The sequence below is a fragment of the Xiphophorus couchianus genome, chromosome 1, assembly GCF_001444195.1.
Source record: "Xiphophorus couchianus chromosome 1, X_couchianus-1.0, whole genome shotgun sequence".
NCBI classification, from domain to species: domain Eukaryota; kingdom Metazoa; phylum Chordata; class Actinopteri; order Cyprinodontiformes; family Poeciliidae; genus Xiphophorus; species Xiphophorus couchianus.
In genome coordinates this window covers 21,837,365-21,860,030 of record NC_040228.1, presented here as the reverse complement: position 1 = coordinate 21,860,030, position 22,666 = coordinate 21,837,365, and the positions used below count along the sequence as shown (strand labels likewise).

Genomic DNA, 22,666 nt, shown 5'->3' with positions numbered 1-22,666 from the left:
TTCACCTCACTGTACAGCTACAAAACAGCTGCTGACAAAACGCATCTGCAAGACTGTATGTCTGCCCACGTGGCATCAAAGCAGCGAGCGACTTGACTGCTCCTTTACTTGGCTCGTACAGTCGTTTAAAATCATTTGCACACGCACACTCATACGCACATACCCCCGTCCGTTTGATGTGTAATGAGAGAAACCATTAGCAGTAAAAATGGGCTCTCCCCGCCCCACTGCTCAGCAGATCTTAGTCAGAGCTGCCGTTACATGTCTATTTATACATTCACTCCTCTTTGGATTTTCTTCCCCTCTAACAGAGCACAGTTTGTGCATAACATAGTCAACAATCCTGCATTCCTCCTGCCCTTCTCTCCCCATGTCTTCTTCTGCTGCTGATTCTCTCTCTCTCTCTCTTTCTCTCTCTGTCCTCTCTTCCCATCCCCCCCTTCTCTGGCAATCTCCTCCCACTCTATACCCTTCCCCCTGCTCTTTCCTGCTCTGTACTTCCCTCCCTCCTTCCCTATCTCATCAGGCTATATGCAAGCAAGGCACAAATTCATCAAGAGGAGGGAGAGAGAGAGAGAGAGAGAGAGAGAGAGAGTGAATAAAAAACAGAGAAAAGGGGGGAAGAAATGAAAGGGAGCAAAACAAGACCAGATGACAAACAAACAGGGAGTAAAAAGAGGAGCAAGGCAGAAGATGGAGGATGGAGAAGGGGTAGGAAGGTAGTGCTGAGAAGGAGGAGGGGGACGATCGCTCTTGATACAGCGATGGGCGTTCCTCTCTACGGCTCCTACGAGGTCAAAAGTTTACAGTGGTTTTAATTTCACCTTTCAGCAGCCAATCAGGACGCGTCTCTGGGTGCTGGGGGAACTTTGACCAACTCCAAGAATGTGACTGGAAAGATCTGAAACTCGCCTTTTCTTCTAAACCAATCCTCTCCTTTCTTACCACTTTGGAAATTTGTATTTTTCAGAGCAAACCTGTACCTGTGTTTATTTGAAAAGACTTTAAGACAGAGGAATAAAGAAAAGTGTTTATTTGAAAGGATACTGAGAAAAATGGCATTTTTCTAAACACAATAAAATTAAAATAAAAAGACCAACAAAATGTTACATCACAGGGCAAACCAGAGTCCATGTTAAGGTCACTTCCAAACAACACACACATAAACACAACAGCGACACACCCCACATGCTGCCGGAGTGCTGTGTGAGGGTGTGTGTGTGCTCATCCACATGCCAGTGCAGGGGGAGGAGGCTGCAGTTAGATCATAGCATCAGGCAGGGGAGGGGCGGCACTGCAAATAGAGAGTGGGCATCATGTCAGGCAACGACATGTAGAGCGGCTGCGAGCCGCTCGTAAGGAGACAAGGAAGTGCATATTAATTGTGTGCTTGTGTGGTGTGTTTGACTAATTAACAGCTACTGAAGAAGCTCCCCGCTGCTCTATTCTCCACACATCAGCAGCACAACTACGGCTGTGTCCACCTGGCTGCGAGGCGCGCGCATGAGAGCGCATTTCCTCCGAGGGAGCAGCCGCCGTGAATCTTCTGGAGGAGCCCAGACAAAAACTAGACAAAGCAGACAGCGAGACAAGACGATATACGGCCTGCTTCCACCTGTGGCGGATTTTTGCCTTGCAGGCGCTGCTTTTTCACTCAGCTCTCCGGGCACAGAGAGTGAAATACATCCACTACAACAGCTGCACATGAAGGACAAGCGCTTTGAAACGCTATAGGTCCAAATAAAAGAGCAAAAGCAAATCAATAGCCCAGAACCTCAGCTGTTCTGACATGCTGTATATAACCATTTATAGAAGCTCTATAGCAGAAATATTCTACTTTCAAATGTAGAATATCTCCTATTAGGACAACAATAAATCAATAGCAATACATATCCCAATAAATATGTCAATAGATATTCGATCTGATAGAATATCCAATTTATAGAGTATTCACTGATATCCAATCCAGAACTGCACAGCAGAGGAAAAACTTTAGCCTTTCAACCTCTCATGGTCAGCTAAGCAAGGTTGGTGACATCAACTAACTCACTCACTCTTTGGTTACCAAGCAACTCACTCATTCTTTGGTTACTTAGTAACAGCCTACTGGATAACCTAGGCAAGTTGAGTAACTTGCACAGTTTCAGATTTTTGCCACCTTTTAATGTCTAACTGTTTAATATCTTACAAGTAAAACCTGAAAAGTCTAAATCAAATCTAACAGAAAAAACAGGATGCTGTTGAAACGAAAGTGGTTTCAAACCCATTCAATGAGACATTGATGTGATGATGTCCTTCTTTCTTAGCTTCCTCTTAATGTTTAAAGCCTTCAGAGGTAAAAATGGTCAAATAATGACAAAAACTCTCAAACCAGACCAACTTTCTCTAGTTTAAAGGTCACACTTTGAAACCTCTCCACCTCAAGCAGTGATACCCATAGATTTGAGGCTACACAATAAATGGACAAAGCACTCAGTGTCAGCCACATGCGCTGTTTTCAACCCCAACCCCTCCTGAGGCAATACAGTCAAAAACCGTTCCCTTTACCCTCACCTCGTCACCTCTGGTCTTTTGTGCAAAAGGCTATTAGGTAAACTGTAAGAAAAATTGAGCGTGTGAACAAAATAGTACATATCACAGCATCTTAGCTCTAATTGAATGTAAAAACTACCGGCAGTACAATGTTTGTCGCAGTTGTCAGAGAGCAACAAGTCGACCCTGCCACCTTTGACCCCTCTGGCTATATTTCTGCTCTTCTGAGCAGCTGAAGTGCGTCAGGACAAAGGTTAAATGCAGAACAGCCGCAAATTAGTTTGGAGCTGTCGAGGCTGAATATATGAGAGTGTGCATCAATGAGTAATGCTATGTCAAAAAGGAGCAATAATACTCCTAAAGCAACTGGGAATACAAAGACAAACTGTTCATCTTTAGGAATCTGTATGAACAAATTCCTCGAACATAAATTGTTGTGCAGTTAAAATATTGTGAACTTGGAGCATAGGGGTTCAGTGATGACATTTGGTCTCGCTGTGGTGATACTCTCTGTTGTAAACTCGGTTGAGCAACAATGTTTTATGCAGCAGATTAAGTTTTCAGGTTAATATTCTGCCAATATAAACTATTTCTTTTTCCATTCAGGAAAGATCTGGTAAATGGTGGCGAGAGCCAAACTGCTCCTCCTGTATTTGACCTTTTGGCAGTCCGTCAAAGCCTCTGTTCGAACAGGCTAAAGTAAACATTGTTTGCAGAGAAACTGAGAAGTGTAATCCCTCAGCTGAAACAAATTCCAGTTGCAAAAAGCCTTTAAAAGTTTTATGCCAGTTTTATTATTAAATTCAGTTGTTCTGTTTGGCTGAGGCTGCACACATTTATTTACATGATTAAGATCAAAGACACTTGACAAGTGTGCAAGTATTTTTACACACATGGCATCAGATCTAAAATAGATCTTGCATCCTGCATGGGCCGCTTCATGGCATATTAATTTGTAATGTTATGACAAAGAGGTTGCTTTTTCTACAACTTCTACAACTTTTGAGGATTATGAAATCCTCAAAGTGCAAAGCTGTGCAGATTCTATCAGGTTCAGTCTTTCAGCAAACCAATCTTCTTTGATGATGCTTCCTCTTTTTTCAAATTAATTTCTGCTTTTTATGCTAGAACCATTTTGCATGCCTTCCCACTGTTGAGCACCACTGACCAGACTTAAAGGTTGAACTGGATGTGCCCTGCTGGTAAATTATTAATGGCTTGTTGTCATTTCCTGCCTTAACCCTTTGGGTTTCCTCTGTTCATCTCTGCCCTTTCTCCGGCCCTGTTTGTAGTTTCACAACTCTACTTACACCATCCTCACATTCACCTCTCTCCTTTTCTCCAAGTCTAGCACTAGAAATGGTTTTATTTTTAGCTTTCGATGAGATAGCCCAGAACGATCACTCTTCCAAAAACAGACTCACCACAAGGCCTTTACTGGAAACCTGTCACTGAGATGTAAAAAAAAAAAAAATCAGTTTCTACAAACGGTAAAGTGTGTGCACGTTTCCAAAGTGCGTTTGTCAGTTTACTGTTGCATCATGTGCTGTAAGTAGTGCTCAGCTATATCCCCTTCAAAAGTACAGCATCTTTGTTTAAAAGAAAGTTACTATAAATCAATACAACAAAAACAAAGCCCAATGGCTTCCAGGGGTCAGTACTCCAACCGGTAGGTCCTTTCAGACAGCAAAATCTATTTCCTAGGTCTTGAAATCTATTGGTAGTAGATCTCCTTCTCTTTTGTTTCAGCACTCCAGGAACTATTTCCTATTGTAGTTTCCAGTCATGTTTATAGGTCGCAAACTGCTGTAGCTCAATGATAACAAGTGAATGAAATAAAATCACGACATATAAAGGTATGGGGATTGGTTGGGAAAGCTCAATTTTCTACCAGAGCCCATCCAAGATGAGCCTTTAAAGGCATCTTTCTATTATACTATCCTGAACCATTATCTCCCATAACCTAAACACCCTGAACCTTCAATCTCCCCTGGGTTGTTCATCTTAACTATTTCCATGACTAGTACTGTTTATGTTCCATGAAATATCCTTTTGTCTCCACTGAACTGTGATTTAAAATCTAAAATAAAAATATCCTTAAAATAATAGAATAACGAAAAAGATTCTCTTGTGAAGGAATATGCTGTTTTATACGGAGCCCTACAGGGGATCTGGGGAAAGGTTTTTCTTTTGCGTTAACTCGCAAAACGTTTGCGTTAACTCGCAATACTGTACTGATCAGTTCATGCGGCATAATTGAATATTGTAAGCCCTTCTTACAGCGGCCACCGTACTTTCTGCCTTAATACAAGGTTATGTAGTTTTTCTATGTAAGCTAATATCTCCTTGTGAAATATCTGACATTTGATATCTTTTTTCTTAGTATAGAAAGGCACCACAAACCTATGGTATAAACAGAAACTTTTCGTAAGTAGGAAAGAAATAAAAATACATCCAAACTATTTGGACTAGTTCTGAGTTATTATCGAGGGTAGTAATAAGCCATCTGTCAGTTTTGATTGTGTCTCTGTTGTGTTTGTATTCTGAATGGTTTGAAGGGCCATTTTCATGTTCAGTTGTTTATATCATAGATTTGTGGTGCCTTTCTATCCTACAGAAAAAGATATAAAACTTCAGATATTTCACAAAGAGATATTAACATTCATGGAAAAACCTCACATAACCTTATATTAAAGCAGAAAGTATGGCAGCCACCGTAAGAAAGGCTTACAGTATTCAATTATGCCGCATGAACTGATCAGTACAGTATTGCAAGGGAACACAAAACCTTTTGGTTTTGAGGAAAGGTTGTCACCAGTTTGGCTATTATTTGGATATTTAAAACAAATAAGGAATCAATAATTATATTATATGAAATCCTTATATCTTGATATTGCCCAGCCTTGAGGCAACGCAATATAGCTGTACAGTGATTGATTATGGCAACAAAAATTGTGATTGAAAAAATAACAGTAATAATTTCCAAGTTTGTTCATTAAAAACACACATTACAAATTAATTCTTTATAGCAACATACAGGATTTAGGCTACAAATTTTAATTAAAGTGAGTTACTTACACAATATGACCAAATACAAGTCAATATGAATGTAAACAAACAGCTGAGGAAAGGAGCAACAGTGTTTTTATCTGATGGAAAAACTTAATCATTCTCTAAATTCTTTTTTCCCCCCATTTTGACGGTATTGTTGTGCTTGGCAGAGCAACAAGAGTAAAAACTCTCAAAGGCATGTCGTACTTCAGGGAGCGCCCCAGTTCATGCAACCCAAACAAATGTTTGAAAGTGGCTGAAATTCTAGTCGCTCACCCTGGTTACCGGAGCGGGCAACAACAGGAGGTGATATTTCATCCGGTGCATCGTTCTTAATGGTTGAACTGATATGTGGGGCTTAGTGCAAGGTCTGATTTACTTGGAAATTAAAAAAAGATTAATGCTAAATAACAAGAACTGCAAAAGAAACCAAAATTGTTGGTTCACACTGGATCAAATCAGTAACCAAATTGCAGCCTATTTTCTCCACAGAGCTGTAGACTGTTTACTACCACTCTTTGTGAGGGAGGGAGAGAAAATGAGAGGGGTTAAGTTTTATAGAGGAAAAGCTGATTCGACTGAAGACACTCCCCCTGCCTGAGCTGGGGCCCCTGCGTGGAGAGCTTCTTTCCACTTCTGAGCTTGGCAGAAACACATGGCATAATGGCAGTGACCCCGCTCACTTCTGGACACCAGCAAAATCAGCAGCCTGTCTGCAGCGTGATCCTGCAGGCTCTCGCATCACATCACATGATGAAATACATCAGGATCTCCTCATTCAGACCTTCAGCTGAGCAAGAAAATAATAAAGAAAAAAATAACTGTTGCACAACAGTTTTAAGGAGGCGAAACTTGGCTGCTGCGTCTCATTTGACTTTGTGTGCATGCAGTCAAACGAAGCAGCGACGAAAGCTCAGTGCTTCTGCTAAATGCTGCAGTGCACAGCAAACTAAGCTTGACAGGAGGTACAGATGAACAAGCTCCAGGTGTCGTCACAACACCAATATCGTGACCTCAAAGGGGAGGTGGAAACACAGCCAATAAAGTAAAGCCTGCTCAACCAGTACACTGGCTCACACCAAGGTGACACACCTGGTTGGAGGGTGTGGGGTGGTGGACCTTGTGTTGCTTCTTCACCGTCATATGCTGCTCGTCATGTCGAACACTGAGATATGTTGGTGTCTTTATACGGCTCAGAATATGTCGCAAATTTATTGCTATTGGTGGGGTCGGCATTTATTGTACAATTTATCACTTATCATGATAAATTTCTTATTAAAAGAATTTGATTTATCAAGTTAATGATGCTTAAAACACGCCCAAACTGTCCATTTTGACGAGATTGTTAATTTTACTTCTTTTTTTTCAATTTGTTCAATGAGAGTATACAAATAATTTTAAAAATATGATTAAATGCAGTTATTGTGTTCAGTTTAGTGATACAAATCACACTTCTTTATGTGACTGGTATCTTAAAGAATCGTGGTACGAGTGGGAATGTTTTTCAGGAGCAGTATTTGTTTGAGGTCAGGATGGCCGTGCCATGCAACCACAGACATACAGTTAACTAAAAAAGAAGTAATAAATAGTTCTTATCGTCACTTTTATTGTTATCACACTGAATCATAATAAAAGCTTTCCCTCCTGAGCTGTGGATCTCTGCAGCTCCTCCAGAGCTGGTTCTTTCTATGACTAATCTTCTGCTCACCCAGCCTTACAGTTTAGCTAGACAGCCATGTCTTACTTGGCTGGCAAGTGTGCCACACTATTTCCAGATAATGGATTAAAGAGTATTTGGTGCAGTGTTTAAAACTATAGAGTTCCAGTTTTATTATCTAACTTTGCATTAAACTTTGGAAAAGTTTAATGCAAAGTGGTCCTTGGTCATTGGGAGGGTGTGTGTTCTCTAGCAAACCTCTGAGGTCTTCACAGAACAGCTCGGTCTCTACTGAGATTAAATTACTAACCTTTGGACTTTTGAAGGTAATTGGCTGCATTGGGTTTTATTTGGGAGTAAAGGAGTTACACAGGACTGAAAACACATGCATACAACATTTAAAGGGGCAGTATTATGTAAAATTAACTTTTTTGAGCTTTACATCCTGTTAAAAAGTTATTCTGTCATCACAAACATACATGGAGTGTTTCATCCACGTTTGAGAAATTCTTTAACCCTCCTGTTATGTTCGTTTCTGAGGTACAGCAATAATGTTCGTGGGTCAATTTGACCCGGGGAGTGTTTAATCATGCAATAGTGTCAGAAACCAAAAAATTCCTCCAAAACATTTTTCTATCTGATTATTAACTCCAATACTAACCATTTCAATTCATATTTGTGCAATGATGTTTGATTATTTCTCCCAAATTAAGGATCAATGACAACAACCTACTCATTTACTCATTTGGACATAAAAAATGGAATTTGCATTTTTAATATTTACTGAATAAATCCTAGACACAAAAAAACTATAATTTCCTTGAAATTGATTTTTGGTAAATATTTTTATATTACACTTTTTTTTTTTTTTCAATGGGTGATCTTTATAATTGAACTTGAGACACACAAACTGTTCAGGGTCAAATTGACCCACTGATTAAAATCAAGATAAATGAGTCATGCAGAGAGTATTTATGTTTCCCTCCACTTCTGCTGAGTGTCACTCAGTGTGGGTGGAGTTTGTCCACAGGAACAGAAGAAGTTCTCCTCAAAAGTTGTGTGAACACCTGCTTTCTCGCAGTTTCCTAGTGAAGTAAAGAGAATAGTGAGAAAGTGGGCTTGTGTGTGTCGGGGTGTGCATGGATGTGTGTGGTGTTTGTGTGGTGAAATATGGTTCATAGCTGCAAGGAAACATATAGAAATGGACATTTTTTAATCTTTTTTTGCACTTTAACCTGACTGCCGGGTCAAATTGACCCGAACAGTATCTGTGTAAAAAGTAGACCTAGGGGTTGGTACAAATGTGTAAAACTAATACATTTTCAATTGATATGTAGAGTTCACCTATTAAGACAAATAGGAAAAGTTTCATGCAAAAAAAATACTTCCAACTATTTTTAGAAAATTTTCAAACTTTAAAACGGGTCAATTTGACCCGGAACATAACAGGAGGGTTAATCTTTCACATTTTTCAACTGTGAAAAATGTCTGGCTGTACCTAGCCTCGCCTTTGAGACACAGCTCCTCCTCAGAGCTGCAGTTTCACTCTCCCCCATTAAGCACCTTCAGACTAGCCAGCAGAAATGAGCAAACTCCTGGTGAAACTGTGCATCAGCTGATCTCTTTATATGAGCCACTTCTCATTAAAACGCTGGTAAAAACATTGTCAGAGGATTAATAGAGGTGCATTGTTGTGATGACTTCCTGAAGGCGGAGTTTCAGAAAAGCAGGAGCTTCTTAAAGAGACAGAGGCCCAATTTAAGGCATTGAATTACACAGTCAAATTTCTTTTAAGTCGTATTTGATATATACAGCATTTTTAACAAGTGAAGTTGACATAGTTAATTGATTGTGCTAGCCTGGACGTTACACAATACTGCCCCGTTACGATTTTGCATCATAACAAATTTTGATAACTGTGTCCTTTTTGACGATGGATGGACAAATGCATGGACAGAAAATTTGATTTATCACAAACCATAAATGGAACAAAATCCAAGGAAATAAATTTAATTTTGTGGTTGTATCGTGACAAAATTGAGAATAAGTTCAAGTGATATGAAAACATTTGTAAGTCCACACTGGCATGTATTGCGTTGGCTATGGAGGGATGTGGTGGCTGAGGGGGAAGGCTGGACCAGAGTGAATTAAGTTGAGGAGGCGGTCATGTAGCAGCTGGGTTCAGGCAGAGTTAAAGCCCCCTTGCTTGCTGTGCTGCAGCTGGTAACATTTACCTCAACTCCTACCCCATAAAATGCTGCGCATGTGTGCGTGTGCGAGTGTTTAAGCAAGGAGAGGAGCCTTAAAACATATAAACTGAGCCTAGATTTTTTTTTTTTTTTTTTTTACAATGGAAAACGAGTAAGAAAAACAGAACTCTTCTTGTTAGAAACACACCATCCAAGGACGCCTTTAACAAGCGTCTATTACCTTACAACAAAGAGGAAACGTGAAACTATCCCCGACCTCCTGAATGGTGCTCACAGACACGTTGTGCTTTTCTTACTTTTAAACAGTTGTTCACACACAACGGCCTTTCAGCATCACGTTATCGGCCAATAAGAGTTAAAAAAATCCAACTGTGCTTCTGTTTGAAGGAAAATCAGGTAGAGTCAGCATGAACAGAATGCATACTGTCAGGATATGATAATAGTTTTACAGTGCTAACACAAAAAAATTAACTAAAACTGTTTACCATAATCTATTTGATCTTATTTAATGCAGAAAAGTTAAACCGAATGCAGAAATAAACTAAAAATTAGACTACAACATCTGTTTTTCATCTATCCATTGTCTACACTCGCTAATTACTTTAAACAGTGAGAATAAAATTACTGAAATTTTTAAAACTATAACTTTTAAAACGTTTAGATGCCTTATCAGTAACAAAAACAGAAGCAACTCTATTATTTACTTACTGAAGTAAGACATTAATTGTAGATTAGTTATATTGCATCCCAATTTTAGCAACCCTAACCCATATTAACCAATGAAGCACCAATCTGGACAAGTCTTTTTTTTATATTATTGTCTATAGCAGTACTTTTCTGTCTATTAAACAAACGGACACTTTTGTGTTTTCCAAACTGCCCCTTTCAAAGTTAATCATAACGACGCAGATGATTCCTGAATATTTATTCTACAAGCCCTGTGACATTGGTCACTCTGTGCAGGAGATTAGATCTCAAAAACAAACAATGGGTCAAATATTTGGCAGCAAAGAGAGTACCGGCATCGAATGGCATCTGGACGACAACATGCTGGGTTTTTAAAGAACTATCCTCTTCCAAAGACTTTAACATCCGTGATTTTTTTATTTTTTTTATTTTCAGAGATTCAATTTCAATCACACACAGGAAAAAATACTTTTTAATTTTTTTTTTTATCAAAACAACTTGATTACAAGCTGTAAATGCAATTGAATTAAACTGGTGCCAACTTTCTTCAGTTTTTACTACCACAAGAAACTACTTTATAATAATAGAAAACATTAAATATCAGTTCCAACTATTGGCTGGACAACAAGAATGAAAGACTTCCTTCAGCAGCTTAATGGCAGGCTAATGAAGACCAACGATGAAAATTAAATTGACTTTATCTTAATATAATTTCAGATGAAATCACAAATCTTCAGTAATAACAAAAGGCCATATTAACTCTGGGATAAAATGAGCTGTCTCATTTTAGCTCTTTGTTTTGATATTATCCATCCTCTGCTCTGCATTGAATTGTGCCAACAACTTGTGGTTTGTATCTGTTCTTTATAGAGCCACTAAAGAGGTGACAATAGCAGGCCTAGCAGTGTCACAACTGGTGGAAAAACCTTAATTGGGAAAAACCACTGCTAACTTAATACCATGTTAGCAGTGGTATTAAGTTGGATAATGTCCGACATTAAACGGGCATTATCCATTTAATGTCGGATAAATTTAGACATATAGCAAACAATTTTGTGTTTCTATTTTGTGTTTATTTATAATAAAAAATAGTTTGAAAATGTATGGGAATGCTAATAATTATGTTAGAAAACAGATTTCTGCTACAAATATATTTCAATCTGGTGTGTTTGTTTATTGTGCTTTTGATTTTATTATGTGAAGCTCTGAAAATGTGCTATTTAAATTAACTTGACTTCACACTATTTAAATTAAATTATTTGGGTTCCTAATTCTTCCTTGTGTCAACAGGATGGTGATATCTCCATTTCCTTTAAAGCCACAAGTCAGATGGATGAAAAATAAAATAACTAGAGCAGCTGTGTTCAACTTAGCCTACTTGTTGATCCTGTACAGAGGTAAAAAAATTTTCAGTTGTTTTTACTCCAGCAATTTAAGATAAAACTCCCACCACTTCTAGATTTTTCATAGAAAAAACTAAAGCTAATTTATCTTTTATTTTCTGCTTTTCTACTGTGAAATATTTGAATGTGCAGCAGACTTTGACAGCAGACCACACTTGTACACTGAAACTTTAATCTCACAAGCTAAAAAATACATACATTCACACATTTGAAACATTTCTTTATAAACAATTTACATGACTGATATGTATATTTTAAAAACGTCTACAAGGTTTTGGGACTTTCAGCAACATGCTGTTTGGAGCAGATGATAGATCGATACATGAACCACGATGGACGCTGGTAGTGAGTCTGATACTTTATTCCATCACTAAACATCTAAAAGATTATTTTACACTAAGAAGAACATATGAATGTTCTCTTCGCCTTCTTTTCCTCGTCTGACAATACTGTAACAGACAAATAGCTATCATATGACTGGATGACATGGCTGAAAAATGAATCAAGATATTTTTACGTTAGTTGATATAGAAAATTATTGATTAGAATTTTGTTTTATATATCTGAAATACTGCCAAACTGGTGACCTTTCCTGTTTTATCAACACTTTTCTCTTGAGTTTTTCTTCTCATTTTCTTCCTTCACACTATTATTTTTACATTTGAGCAGCTATGAGGTAAAACATGAAACTGCTGCTGCGCAACTTAGTCAACAGGCTGTTGCTAGGTAACCTACGAGCGAACATGTCGCTGCCACCAACGTGACTGACTGAGCAGCTGAAGTCTGTTTGAAGGAAAATCAGGGTTTCAGGGTTCTCTGCCTACAACTCCCAGAATGCTGTGTGGCTCTGGATTGGAGTTCAGTGAAATTTTGACTTATTTCATATTGATCATGTTGCAATATATATTAGTCATTTGTTGCCCAATCATTAGCTAGTCTAACAACATTTAGAGAAGAAAGTAAGCATTGTAGTTTTCATTTTGATTCAATACTAATAACTAAATTAAATAAATTGACCTGATTGCACCAGTTTTCAGTAGCCTAGCATCGTACTCTGAAAGCATGAAAATACCAGTATTACCAGTATAGGTATGTCATGTTAGCAGCGGTATTAAGCTGAAAATACCACTCTCACAGAGGTCACACTGTATTACGTGTAATAATTGTGTAAGATCTTTATAAAGAGACTGTAGAAAAGCTTTCAGGGTACAATGTGTGCAGCTACCGCGCCAACAAACTCCCAGGAGATGCTCCTGCAGATTTGTCTGTGGAAGAGAGGAGAGGAGGTGGAAGAAGCCCCAGGTAGCCTCACAGCAATGCACCATGAGAAACAGGAAGAGACAGAGAAAAGCACTGCTGCTCACATCTTTTCCAGCCAGTGAATCCCTCCGTCTCCCACTGACCAGCTAAATATTGTATCAGCTGGAAGGAGAATCTACCAGTCTCATGACTGGCAGGGATTCTTTTGTTCGATTGTTATTGTTGTTATTTGTTCCTTCATGTAGGAAAGTACTGGTCTATCTCTGTGTGTCTGTAAATGTGTGTGTAGTGTGTGTGCGTGCGTGGGTGCCTGTGAGAGTGTCAGAGGGCAGATGAAGGGACATCTGAGATTGTTCCACTGACCACGCCGTCACTGAAGTGCTTTTGATTGGTCACTTTGAAGTTACCCGTCTGTTTTCCTCCCTGCCTCTCTCTCAGTGCACATCCGATGTGTGGCGCGCTGCTGCTCGGTTCAGAGTTGGATGAACGACCTTGAGCAGTCGCGCAGGGCTGTGTTGCCATGGCAACGAAGCCTCGCGCAGCCAGTAACAGCTGGATGCAACAGCACTCCCTGAATTTTAGCGGGTGCCACGATGTTAATAAAGCGACTCTCTCCGTCTCCTCCCCCCTCCTTCTTTTTTTTTTTACTCCTCTGTCTTAATCACCGCCTTTATCTCTCAAATCTTTATAGACTCTCATGGAACTGCACTACAAGCTGCTTTTCTCTTTCTGTGACAATTTAGCTTGTTTTACATGAGCTAATTGTGTCTAATTGATGCGAGTTGGCCATGTGCAGTCCTGGCAACCAGCTGACTGTGAGGCGGAGGGAAAAAAAATAAAAAATCCCTGACAAGTTGAGAGGACAAAGACAGAGGTAAAGAGAAAGAGCCAGAAATCAAGAGTGAGCCACAAGTTACAAAACAAAACGAAACAGAAAAAAGCGCATTGAGATGGGCACTTGACATTCCTCTCACAGAGGAAATAGCTCTCGGAAAGAAAAAAAAAGGCGGCAGAGGACATGAGCTGCACTGAGGCATTCTTGGAGAAAGAAAGGAAATAGAAAGTGAGGATGCACTGCACGATTCTGACAGCCCATCAGCTCAACCCACACATCTCCTTTTGCCTCCTCTCACCCCCCCAACTTTCCTTAATACTTAGTTAATCTTTTCTGCCTCCTCCCCCTTAAACTTCATTCAATACTTAATCTGACAAAATAAATGGTATCAACTAAATTTAGCACGTTTTTCTTTCTTGAATGAACAAAAAGATCAACCAGATCAGATATTTCATCTCAGTTAGTTTAGCCTTCAACGGAAAAATATTCCAAGATAAAATATTAGGCTTGAAGCTTTCTACAAGATAAAATATAGTCAATGCAAGAATACACAAAAAGATGATTGCTATTTTTGTAATGCTGGTCATGCTAATTGCTAATATGATGATAAAGGTAATTTAATCAATTAAATGGTATAGCGCATTTCAGCAACAAGGCAGTTCAAAGAGTTTCACATCCTAAAAACACAAAAATACAAAGTCATAGAAGACAATTTTAACTCTGATTAAAGTGGACCAAGCAGAATCCACCCTAAGACCGTTATTGCAAACTATAGCTTGTTTGCCTGTAAAGTCCAGTTTTATAGGGGAGAATTACGGACAATTAAACTCTGATGTGGACCGAACTCTGGTTCTCTTATAAACCTAGACTTTGGCTTGGTTGGAGTGAACTCTAGTGCGGTTTGAATGCATATCTAAATCCCAAGTGGACTGAAGATCGCTCCAAAAGCAGGAAGTGGACTATAGCGCATGGCATTCTGGGTAAAAGTAACTAAAACAAATGTGCGTGTCTAGCACTAGAGGGAGAAACGGCTCGTCGTCTGAGTCATTTGTTCTAGAACAAAACATTTTTTAAAAAGATAGATGGAAAAAAAACAAAATATTTTATTCATTTATTAAAATCCAGTAATTTGAAAAATAGTGTGCTTTATTTTTAACCCTGAATATAGGATTCATTGATCTAATACAACTTGGCAAGGAAAAATATTGCATGTCATTGCTTAAAAATAGCTACCAGCTAAAAACAACCCAAAAATATCTTCAACATTGAACATACTGGTACAATTTTTATTTTTATGGTCCATCAACTCAAGCATTCTCAAGTTGTTTGCCTCTGATTGCCCACCTTGTGTCTTAATCCAGCCAAGTTCCCATGAAGGCTGCTCACATTCACATATTTTTGGTTTCTACTCTCAAACAGTGAAATAAATCTGAGAAAGCTCATTGCCAGCAAAAGTCACCAATTATCTGTATATGAGGAAAATAAGTTATTGAGAGGATCCAGCTGCAAAATCTGACCATAGACACAAGAAAAACACAGGTGAGAGAGAGGTGCTGCCAAATGGAGCATTAGTCACAATGCATCTGTGCACTTAGTCTTCCAAGTGTCTCTGCAGCCCAACAGGAAGGTTTTAAAGATCGAGTGGATAATTACAATCAACATGTTGGCAAACCCTGCATTGGAACCCTGATATCACCTTCATATCAGCCACCATGTTTCTACAATACACCCGCAGGGACAAACCAAGCAGGAGTTCGTGGAGAGGGCATATCCCATATTTACATATGCTTTTTATATTTCCTATTTGGAAGAATGGAGGGTAAGCCACTAGTAGTTCACAGGCTTCACATTTAACGTGCAGGAATTCACTAGTGTTTATGGTTTTATCATTTCATTTAACACAAGCTGACCTCTTTCTTTTCTAACCAAATAAGACGATGAATTTATAATCTCCTTTAAAACATCGCACGCTTCATTACTTCGAGACTGTAATAGTTTAGATATTTTAGGACGTTGTATGAAAACTCTTTTCCGCACATACAATTGAACAAAACCAGTACCTACCACTTCACAAAAAAAAATATGCTGCTGATTGTGTACTACTATGCACATAAATTTAAATATTTAACACCCTCTTGTGCCTTTATGCCTTTGGAAAACATCCTCCAAACCTAATGACGTCTCATATAAAACTGCATTATTAAAAAGAACTGTCTTTTATGCAGTAGCATAATCTGACACTGGAAATTGTGCTGCAATTCACTTAGTCTCATTAATGTACTACTTTGGAAAGATTAATATACATCTGCCTTACTTGAACTGCATGTTCTCTTGTCTTTCCCATTTTGAGAAGAGGCTAAGTAAAATGGTTGTACAGTATACAACACATTAGAGAAGCTAGGATCATGATCCACTTATTAATTTTCTTTTTTTTTCATATATTCACATTGACTCATACTTTTCAGAGGTTTTTTTTTTAATCATCATAGATTACAGATGAAAGAAAAATATTAGCCTTGCTGAGAAACGGTGTTTGTGTGAGACTACCATCACTTCCTGTGTTGTCTTCACTCAAACAGGCCAACAGCTTCTCGTTCAGCAGCTGGAGCACCGACTCAAACTAACACAGGGCTGCAATGTGACTTAAACTACTCATAATATAAGCAGCAGCATTATGCATGTAACAGGGACAGAAATTACAAAATATTATTGTATAAATATTTAGAAAGCTCCAGTTATGGAGGAAAAATCTGTCATATCATAAAAAATAAACAAGAGATTTAAATATTTAGCATTTCAAGAGACACTTCCATCTCTTCTAATTGATAAATTAAAAACAATTCAGGCGAGGACAAATTAAAGCAATTTTATAGACAAGAGATGTTTATAAGAAGTGAGCAAGAAAACAAAAAGAAAAAAAGAGATGATTTGGGTGATAAATACAAACTCAACTTACACATTAAGCCGCCTGCCAACCTTCAGTAGAGCAGCAGGAAAATGTGCCACTTCACATTTTAGCTTCAAGCTCCGGAAAGAAGCCTCAAACTTTATCAAAAATTGAGCTAATAGCAGCTGAATAACAAAAACATCAGATTATAACTGGAGGTTAAACTCCAGGTCATTGCCTTGTTATAAAACTTGTTACAAAAGTTGAGATTCCTTCATATTTTTTGCTTACATATTTTTCTACATCCTGATTTTTCTCCCAAACTCTCTCTGAGAAAAGCCACCACATGTTGCAGCCGCAGCTATGCGCGGCTGTAATGGGGATTTAAAACAATGCTCCTCAGTAATTTTTTGGAATAAGGATAATCTCAGTCTGAAGTGATAAGACCTTTCCTCCTCTACTGTGAGAGTCATTCAGGCTCCAAGTTTTATGCCTTTTAGAAAGCACATTCATAGAACAGCAGCATAGAACTCAAGTACTCTGGGACTTGCTTTTGTTTCAGGAAACTAAATTCATCTAGTATGCTTTTGTTTTGGTTTTTGAAAATTACAAAAGTGGATTTAAATGTTGGAAAAACATGACCCATAAGAAATGCTTAGATATGAAAAAAAAAAAAAAAAGAAAATAAACATGAAATAACTGTTTCTTTTTCTATGGCATATTTGCAGCACAAAGTATTTCCATTATTCACTATCCAGTTCCCATATTTTTAATATGAAGTTCAGTTTATCACACATCTAACCAGCTAATTTTCACCTTAATTTGCAAAGCTCAAGTCCCAGTCCTTGAGTCCAAGTCAAGACACAAATTTTCCTGTTTGTTGGACTTAATGGTGGCTCGGTTTCTCATCTATTGCTGTTAGGAAACAATTAATTGTGATGAATCAATTCTGGAAATAAGAGTCAACTAATCTAGGAATTAATTAATTGCTAACTGGAGTATATAGAGTCAAAAAAGGACAACATACTCGGAGCAAAAACTGCACAAAAATACAAGCATTTTGCATTTAAAATAACAAAAACTTTTTCTGTAAATATATTGTACCCAGAACACATCAAGTGGCACAGCTTAACCTGCACCTGGTTCAAATTCTGTAAAAGAAAAATAATCTCCCATCAAGCACCTTTTGATATCTAATTATTCATTGGTTAATCTAAAAAAGACTCAACAGATCAGTCCTGTACTGTAATGATGTGGAGCAGAAAGAGCTGAGCTTTTCACATGTTGATGTTAGAAGCATGTTTTAGCTGCAATGCATCTTTTGCTACAAATGATCAGGCGCTCATTAAAGGAATGCTGTAATTGCATTTTAAGCAGAATAATGTTTACTTTTTTATTTAAAAAGAAATGAATTATTTGTTTATTTGCATCCCTTAATTATTTCTAACATCGTATGAAAAAGGTTTGTGGAAATCTGCCAGTTTTTGTTATCTGACTAATCGTCAAAATCATCAACAGCTTAAACGATTACTAAAATAATTGTTAGCTGCACTTGCAGCCCTAACTGTAATACTTCCTGTAATATCAAGTTACACAATAAAATGTGGTATTTTAATGCTATTTTAAAAATATATAAAATAGAAAAAGGTGTGAGCGTCTGGAGTAGAGATGCTTGAAATCTGGGAAACCTGCTGAAGATTATTTCCCTATTTAACATTTCCTGACATGGAGAAAGAGGTCTCTATAACAACAGCACAACAGATCCGCTCACTGTGCTGCATTCAAGGGGATTCCAGGAACAGTGAGAGGAGAAGTCTACACAGCAAAGAATGCAAACCATCTGATCCCATAAACTTCCTGATTCCACAAGAGAGGTGACAAAGATTGGAGAAACAAGATCAACCAGGATGGGCACAAAGGATAAAACTGCCAGGCTGATATCCAGCAGGATGCCCTGCCTGATCCGTCTCTTCCCAGCATTTTAAACATCCTCCCTCTTTCTCGTACCAATACACACACCCAGACCAACCCTGCTGGTGTATGAGGTTCTATCTCCAGAGCCCCGGAGCCTGACCCAGACACCAGCATCCCCAGTTCAGCTTTGTCCCTCTCTCCCCCACCCCGATTCACCAAACATAATGCATCACTGTCACCCTCCTCCACATCATCAATACCACCGTCTTTTCATCCACTTAGGAAAACCCCTCACACGGTTTCCACAACCCAGCCTCAAGGCCTTGCGACCGGGCTGTAGAAGAGTGTGCAGAGCAGCAAAACTGACAGTAAGTCGGTAAAGAGCACGATGCTGTGGCTTCGACTAGTATTGTTGATTATTAATGTATCGTTTTTAAATCAAAGGAGCAACACTAAACTTACCCAGAAGGAGGGTGGCAAAATATGTGAAAGTTAAATTTAACCCAATGTCATTGTGACTGATAAAAAACTGCCTGGAGTGATTTGCAAAACAGGCAGCAAGGACTGCAGGCAGGGACTACTGTTATAATTTTTCTAAATGAATAACTCAGTGTATAAAATTATCTCCACCGCAGTTTCACTGACTAATCTCTTCAAATGCCTTAAATCTAGGTTCATAATCACAAACAGAAGAAGTCAATGTCTGCATTACAGTCTTGGATCTTCTAACTAGACATACATCGGTTGCAGATATGAAGGTAAACCTAAGTTTGGGATTTTTACACTCATGTTTGGTCAACTTTGAATCACCTCTTCTTTTGGACAGGAGTGGAAGCCCATCAGAAATCTGATGCAGATAAAACAAGCAAACTCTTTTTCTCTGTACTGCTGCATTAATCTTATATATAAACAGTAATGATTATAGATTTCTGTCTCATATGAGGCAAAACATTTTAACATCCAACAACCAGGGTGGATCTTGAACAAAATATATTACAATTTTTAAATAACTGTTAATAACAATAATTATTATTATTATCATCTCTTCCTGGTAAAAAGAAATGGATATCCATGATGATATTCTTTTTATTAACAATAAACATTTCATCGATGTCAAACGTTATCCTTCCAAAGAAAAAAATTATGTCACATTTTTGACTAAATCTAATAATGTCTTGCCATACTCACCTGCTGTTAATACTAGGCAGCTTGTTGCAATATTGTGTCAACCTAGCAGCTGAAGTTAATGTTTGAAATGGTTAAAAATGTTATGCTAAAGTGAATCAAACCAAGTGAAGATGTAATTTATTTTGTCAAACAGTCAAACCGAGTCGCCCAAATTATCCTGGTGTGACAGAAAACTTGGTTTCAAAGCCAAAAAAAAAAAGTTATCCTCATGCTTTAAGAAAATAATAGAGTGAAATGAGAGTTATCTCATTCCATGGAGCATACAGTAGAACTGCCACTCCCCACATGTTGCTGCACAGTGTCAATCAGCTGGCTGAAACAGAATTCCTGTGGATTTTCTTGCTTACGACAAAGAAAAACTTGGGTAGAGTATTTGGAAATCTTTCTGGTTGCTAAAAATATGGACAGACGTGGAGTGCAATGTAAAGCAGAATACCTAGATTTATCAGGTGTTTGTTTTACTTATAAGTAGATTTTAAAATAGTAATACATAGATTTCATACAATGTTGTAAATAGTAATACATTTTCTGTTATTTTTGCAGCATTCATTTAGCAAGGTAATTAACTGACACTAATTTTGACCACTTGCAGAATAATCAAGAAACTTTTGACAAATTTAAAATGTTTGTTTTGTTGTAACTTTCCCCAGATTTACTTATAAATGGAGGGGGACACATAACCCCAAACATTCGGATTTTAAAATACTTAATTTTGAGTCTACATAAATCATCATAGCAAGAAATGAAATAAGTCCTTATTCGTTTAGATGTTAGAGGAAAAATAAAATAAATAAGAATACAAACAAAAGTTTCATATCCAGTTTGAAAAGAAGAGGAAGAAGCAAAAGCTTATTAAATCCTACAACCATTTGTCTTGGCCAAATATGTCAAGACATTTTTGGACAATTGAAAGTTAATTTAAAAGTGTTTTCTAACTGAACGGTTTTCTTTCACATGTATTTAGTGAGGGTAGATGGCAAGAAATTATCCAGTAAATTTGTTTCACATTTCGAGTCAGATGTTATCTAAAGAAAAGGGGGGATGATGTTTTTCATTAATGTTGCACAAGTCATTTAATTTTACTGCGGGGGTTTGCATGATAAGGTGAAAAATCACGGGTGTGCACACTTGCGAAGATGCAAGAAACAGAAGAATGTGATCGAACAAAGAAAGCAGAGATGGGCTCAAATGAAGTGACAAATGAGGAAAGCATTGACAGTACTGAAAATTTGGACGCAGCTCCAAATTATTTGTTCTGATAGTAAAATCTTAAACAGACTTATTAAACTTATTCACGGATTTCACTGCAATTACCTCAAGCTCTTGTCTCTCACCTGCAGTCCACACATCAGCCTTGCATCCATTCAACCTGTGTTTGCACACACACTGAAAAGAAGACTGCTATTATCCCCGGAAAACCTGTGCTGTAGTAAAGATCTGGTGTCACGCTCAAGGACACGGTGGCTTTTTTTCCCCCTGCATGTGTGCGCACACAGACTTACTCACAGCAACACATGCCTGGCTGTGTCAGGGATCAAACCTTGAACCTTACGAGGCGCAGAGCAGCGGGAGCGCACAGGGCCACGCTGCTGCCCCCTGCAGACCTACACGGGCACATTTTATAACAGCGAGCAGAAACTGCCAAATCCTTCTTTCTTCCGCTACACACACACACACACACACATTTAAAGACAATGCATCGGTTATTCAGTGCACAGTTACGACACATCACAGAGCCGCTGCACTTTTTTCTCTCCGCTCTTATAACATACAGTCCGAGCGAGAGCAGTCAGCATCGCCTGCATCCATGCACGGGAATAAAGCTGTAAAAACAGCAGGGCAATCTTTGGGCAAACATGGTGCATACAAGTAAAAATTAACAGCGTTTCAATTCCTTTAAGTTACGACAGAGGTGTGTTCAGGTGTGACTGTCCAGTCTTTGAGACCAAACGATTAGAATATAACCATGCGCTGTGTTGAACTGTGCAGAAATCATGTTTAAAAAAAAAAAGTGTGAGCTGTTCCTCCTAAAAAGAAAAAAAAAACTTCCCCGTGTTCCTTGAGCTCTATGTTGGAAACCCAACTGTGATCCAGCAGCAGCTTGCGCGTAAACGGAGCCGCTTGATCCGCCAAGTTAAGTTGATTAAAAGCTGCACATCGACTCGTTTTGCAGCCCCGACTGTCACACAGACGTGACAACAACCGTGCACCCCAGAGCAGAGATCAGCGGGGTGATCTCCCTGCTGTCATGCACTGAGAGACCGTGCACTGTGCCCTCCGCAACGCACTGATGCCCCGCCACTTATCAGTGTGTGTGTGTGTGTGTGTGTGTGTATGCGCGCGTGTGTGTGTGCACAGCCACTGGAGACCCGTCTCAGTCCATTTCCGACTTGTGTCGACATGCAAACCACAAACAAAGTCCGGCTTAATTAGCTGAATGTCTTCCAGCACGCAGCGCGGTCTTACCTGGAGAAAAGCGTTATCTCCCTCCCGGATCGATAATTTCTTCTTTACACCATTAACTCTCCGCCATCTTCGGCACTGTTTGTTTAAATGGGAAACACTCCCGGAGCCCTTAGCCAGGTCTGTAAGTTGAGGAGGCGCGGTGGCTTCTGGGGAAGCGAGTTCGGAAATGGGGAGCAGAGAGTTTCCTGCTGCCTGGTTCAACACGGAAACGGACTACAAACGAGTCTCCACCAGACCGGAGGAGGAGGCGGAGGAGGTGACAGAAAAGGCACCGTCTGTCTGGCAGCCTACAGACGAATGTCAGCCACTGAAGAGAGGATGATAGCTCGGTGTCTTATCTGTTCACCAAAGAACATATACTAAAGAACATATCTATAAATCAGCTCTCTTAAGTTTTTCTTCATTAAATTAAATTAAATCAAGTTAAATTGCATTTCTGTTGTCTGGATATATAAAGACTGAATACAAATTACCAGAGCCAGCTCAGGTTTGTTTGAGGCCCTGAGAAGAAATTAATTTCTTCACCCATTTACAGCAAAAAGTTTCCCTCATATATCTTTTTTCTATATATTTTTT

General features: G+C 38.6%; 1 protein-coding gene across 3 annotated transcripts in view; it reads right to left on the bottom strand.

Annotated features, from left to right (window-relative positions):
• Positions 1-22,204, bottom strand: part of LOC114144365 (nuclear receptor coactivator 3-like) — a 72,205-nt gene extending 50,001 nt beyond the window's left edge. For all 3 annotated transcript variants that reach the window (XM_028017105.1, XM_028017122.1, XM_028017114.1), the window contains exon 1: positions 22,091-22,204. The gene's annotated coding sequence lies outside the window, so the exon portion shown is untranslated. The remainder of the gene's footprint in view (positions 1-22,090) is intronic.
• Between the last annotated feature and the right edge of the window lie 462 nt (positions 22,205-22,666).